Consider the following 5,783-nt stretch of genomic DNA (forward strand, 5'->3'; position numbering starts at 1 on the left):
ACAACACCTTTTGGAACACTAAAAAAGATGCCCACTTCTTTATAGGAGACTGGAATGCAAAAGTAGGAAGCCAAGTGATACCTGGAGTAACAAGCAAGTATGTCCTTGGAGTACAAAATGAAATAGGGCCAAGTACGACAGTTTTGTTAAGAGAACATGCTGGTCATAGCAAACATGCTTTTCCAACAAGACAAGAGACAACTCTATACAAACATCGCTAGATGGTCAAAACTGAAGTCAGAATCACTATGTTCTTTGCAGTCAAAGATGACAGGCTCCATACAGCCAGTAAAAACAAGACCTGGAACTAACTGTAGCTCAGATCATGAGCTCCTTATTGAAAAATTCAAGCTTAAATTGAAGAAAGTATTGAAAACCACTAAGCCATTCAGGTATGACCTAAATCAAATCCCTTATGATTATACAGTGGAGGTGAAAATAGATCAATGGATTAGATCTCATAGACAGAGTGCCTAAAGAACTATGGATGGAGGTTCATAACATTGTAAAAGAGGCAGTGGCCAAAATATCCCCAAGAAAAAGAAATGCAAGAAGGCAAAATGATTCTCTGAGGAGGCTTTACAAGTATCCAAGGAAAGAAGAGAAGTGAAAGGCAAGAGAGAAAGAGAAACATTTACCCAACTGAATGCAGAGTTCTAGTGAACAGCAAGAAGATATGAAAAAGCATTCTTGAAAGAACAATGCAAAGAAATAGAGGAAAACAATAGACTGGCAAATACTAGAGATCTCCTCAAGAAAATGAGATATCAAGGGAACATTTCATTCAAGAATGAGCACAATAAACAGCAGAAATAGTAAGGAACTAACAAAAGCAGAAGAGATTAAGAAGAGGTGGCAAGAATACACAGAAGAACTGTACAAAAAAAGGTCTTAATGACCTGGAGAATCATGATGGTGTTTTCACTCACCTAGAGCCAGACATCCTGGAGTGTGAAGGCAAGAGGGCCTTAGGAGGCATTAATAAAACAAATCTAATGGAGATGACAGAATTCCAGCTGAACTATTTCAAATTCTGAAAGATAATTCTGTTAAAGTGCCAGCAGCACTCAATAGGCTAGCAAATTTAGAAAACTCAGCAGTGGCCACAGGACTGGAAAAGGTCAATTTTCATTCCAATCCCAAAGAAGGGCAATGCCAAAGATTGTTCAAACTTCCTACTATACAACTGCACTCATTTTACATTAGTAAAGTAATGCTCGAAATCCTTCAAGCTAGGCCTCAACAATATGTGAACCAAGAACTTCCAGATGTACAAGTTGACTTTAGAAAAGGCAATGAACCAGAGATCAAAGTGCCAACATTCATTAGGTCATGGAGAAAGCAAGGGAGTTCCAGAAAAATGACTACTTCTGCCTCACTGCCAACACTAAAGCCTTTGAATATGTCTTCCACAACAAACTGTGAAAATTCTTAGAGATTGGAGTACCAGACTACTTAACATGTCTCCTGAGAAACCTGTATACAGATCAAGAAGCAACAATTAGAACCAGACATGAAGCAACTGACTGGTTCAGAATTGGGAAATGAATACAAGGCTGTATATCGTCACCCTGCTTATTTAATTTATAAGCAGACGACATCAAGTGAAATGCCAGGCTGGATGAATCACAAGCTGGAATCAAGATTGCCAGGAGAAATAGTAACAACCTCAGATACGCAGATGACACCACTCTAGGGCACAAAGTGAAGAAGAGCTAAAGAGCCCTAAAATATAGGTGAAAGAAGAGGGTGAAAAAGCTGGCTTAAAATTCAACATTTAAGTACTAAGATCATAGCAGCCAGTCCCATCACTTCATAGCAAATAAATGGGAAAAAAAGTGGAAGCAGTGACAGACTTTATTTTCATGGGCTCCAAAATCACTGCTGATGGCTACTGCGGCCAAGAAATTAAAAGACACTTGCTCCTTGGACAGAAAGCCATGACAAACCTAGACAGTGTATAAAAAAGCAGACATCACTTTGCCACCAAAGTTCGTATAGTTAAGGCCATGATGCATCCAGTAGTTATGGATGGATGTGAGAGCTGGACCATAAGGAAGGCTGAGCACTGAAGAATTGATGTTTTTGAATTGTGGTGCTGGAGAAGACTCTTGAGAGTTCCCTGGACCACAAAGAGATCAAACCAGTCAATGCTAAAGGAAATCAACCCTGAATATTCACTGGAAGGACTGATGTGTTGAAGCTCTAGTACTTTGGCCACCTGATTCAAAGAGTCAACACACTGGAAATGACCCTGATGCTGGGGAAAATTGAAGGCAAAAGAAGAAGATAGTCGCAGAGGAGGAAATGGTTAGATAGCATCACCGATTCAATGCACATGGATCTGAGCAAACCCCAGGTGACTGTGGACAACAGAGGAGTCTGGTGCGCTGCGGTCCTTGGGGTCACAAAGAGTTAGATTTAATTTAGTGACTGAACAACAGTAACAACATATAGTAGGTAGCGTTCCAGCATTACTATGATGTGAAACAAAGCCTATAGTAACCCTAGATATGCATGTAGGCAGGAAATAAACCATTTTTCTTTTACCTACTGAGATTAAGAGAATGGGCTTTTGTTACTGCACCATCACTTAATCTATAAAACATGCTTGCTCCTCAGAAGGAGAGCTATGATCAACCTAGACAGCATATTAAAAAGCAGAGACATTACTTTGCCAACAAATGTCAATCTAGTCAAAGCTATGATTTTTCCAGTAGTCATGTATGGATGTGAGAGTTGAACTATAAAGAAAGCTGAGGGGTGAAGAATTGATGCTTTTGAACTGTGGTGTTGGAAAAGACTCTTGACAGTTCCTTGGACTGCAAAGAGATCCAACCAGTCCATGCTAAAGGAAATCAGTCCTGAATATTCATTGGAAGGACTGATGCTGAAGCTAAAACTCCAATGCCACCTGATGCGAAGAACTCACTCACCAGAAAAGACCCTGATGCTGGGAAAGACTGAAGGCGGGAGAAGAAGGGTCCGACAGAGAATGAGGTGGTTGGATGGCATCACTGACTCGATGGACATGAGTTTGAGTAAGCTCTGGGAGCTGGTGATGGGCAGGGAAGCCTGGCATGCTGCAGTCTATGGGGTAGCAAAGAGTTGGACAGGACTGAGTGACTGAACTGAACTGATATACCATGAAAAGTAAGTGTCATTTCTCTGCATTCTTGCTCCATTTACTTTACCTTCTAATACATATTATTGTTTTACTTAAAAGACAAAAAATAATAATATTTGCCAGTCTTTGGTAGCTCTACACATTCTTTTTCTTTGCTCAGTCTTTATCTTAGCTATCCATGTCTCCAAAAGATAAAATCCTGCTCATCATTCAAGACAAAGATTTAGTGTCACCTTTTAAACAAAGTCTTCTCTAATTACTCTGAAGCAAAATTATAATTTTCAAATACATTACTGTTTGATAATTATGTGTTGTATTTGTTTTCAAATTCTCCTTTATTTCATAGTCTTTTATATATACCTGTCATACAAGGAATAGGAGTAGGTTGCTAGAGGTCTGGGGCTTATATCAAAGGTTTCAGCCTTGCACAAATGAGACTAATAAATACTTAATGAGTTGCATGATTTTCCATTTAAGATATTTATAAGCATCTAAGAGGTATGCCAAAGCATTTTTTATGAGTTAATACAATTGTTTTATAGAAAGTGTCTGGGAATGTTAATCATTCACAGTATCAAAATTTTAGCAATGCAAAATCAACAAGGATGTATCTATTTTTATCATGAACCCAAATTTATTTACGTGCCTGCATGTATACAAAATAATAATTAAACTCAAATGCCTCAGGAGGCTAAGCATGTAAGTGGTTAGAGAGGCTTGTGACACTATGGGAAACTGGAGAGCATTGCTTCCTTTAAAAGAGGCAGCCATTAGAATACTAACAATTACACAATGAAGAAATGTAGGTCCAGTAACAGGAGATCTTTCAAATTATCATTCAGTACTGAACATAAATAATTCATTCAAAGAATACTTATTTTAAAAAGTTAGTGCAAAAAATTAACATTGCCCAGCTTTAACGGCAAGTTAAAAATATCATCTAACATCGATTCCATTAAAATTAATGAGCATAGCCATAAATTATCAAAAGAAAAGAAAAACAATTCATTGATTTTATAGTTAGAATTACCACTATGAAATTCATCTTTTGCAAGTTATGTTGTTCTGATGCCTTTGTCTTTAATCATTCAAAATAGCATAGAAATTTATTTTGTTTTTAAATTATGTGTTTTTCAATAACAGATGGGAAGATACTATCACTTTTACCATATTATATAATTGCTTTTGTTTTATTCTCTGAAAACTCTAGTTGCTTTAAAGATTATATATTTCCTGTTTAAAATTCCCAACAATTGTATTCTATTTGCATTTTTCTCTCTCAAGAATTGTGCGAAGAGAAATATTGTTTCAAAGAGAAATATTGTAGTTTACCCTATCCCATCCAATTTTTATTTCTCAAAAGAAAAGGATAGTTTCAATTCCTTGGTCTTTTTTCCCAAATATTAATTTGTTCTAAATTGAAAATGATTGATAGCTATCTTTTGAAGAGCATGATGTTGGTTGGTTCCCAACAAGAAAATGAAATGCTGTGAATTTAATGTTAGTCTACCTGGCAGAAGATAGAGGAATTCTTTCTGTATTTTTCTTTAAAATTAATTTTCTGAACTCAGTCTCAATCCATATACTAAAGTTTATAAGAAGAATCACATTTAAACTCAATATACCAGCCTACCATTAACAAATTGTCATTTTTCTCCAGATTTTGTTTGCAATACACATTGTACTCTCAGGAAAATATTTTTAAGTTGTCCTAATGATGACACCAAAGTTTAAAATATACAGAAAATTTGACCCAATAGTCCTATTACTCTTCAGCTGAGAACTTGTATTTCAACAAGCTTTGCACTGCTCTTTTAAAGGTACATCTGCACAGTATCCACAATGTACCTTGGTCAATGGCCTTTTGTTTTAGAACAGGAAACATTTTTTGGAATTTCTTTCCCCTACAGGTTCAATATTGCCACAGAAAGGGTGTTTTTGTTCAATTAGTACATTTCTTTGAGTACATTTATTGAGTTTTAAGATATCAAAATAAACATAATCTAATCTTAACCAGTAAAGTTCAATGTCAAAATCAACCTAAAACTCTTCACACAGGTTTTCTGATACTGACATGGTATGTTTATTCTCTTAACATTTTTTGTATGTCATTAATGCAAAGCAATTGATCTAATTGCAATTAAGTACAGCATAACAACTACGATCACAGGATTTACAGTGAAATAACTTGCCTTCTGACCCTTATTACTCATGCACAGATTTAATTAAACGAGATTATGTACAAAAATACTTATCCCAGTCTTTAACACATGAGAAGCTTATATTTAATCCAAAATCACTTAACACATGAGAAGCTTATGTTTAATCCAAAATCACTGCAGATGTTGATTGCAGCCATTAAATTAAAAGACACTTACTCCTTGGAAGGAAAGTTATGACCAACCTAGATAGCATATTCAAAAGCAGAGACATTACTTTGCCAACAAAGGGTTCGTCTAGTCAAGGCTATGGTTTTTCCAGTGGTCATGTATGGATGTGAGAGTCGGACTATAAAGAAAGCTGAGGGTCGAAGAATTGATGCTTTTGAACTGTGGTGTTGGAAAAGACTCTTGAGAGTTCCTTGGACTGCAAGGAGATCCAACCAGTCCATCCTAAAGGAGATCACTTCTGGGTGTTCATTGGAAGGACTGATGTT

Source organism: Bison bison, unplaced genomic scaffold, assembly GCF_000754665.1.
Source record: "Bison bison bison isolate TAMUID 2011002044 unplaced genomic scaffold, Bison_UMD1.0 scf7180017864149, whole genome shotgun sequence".
Lineage (NCBI taxonomy): Eukaryota > Metazoa > Chordata > Mammalia > Artiodactyla > Bovidae > Bison > Bison bison.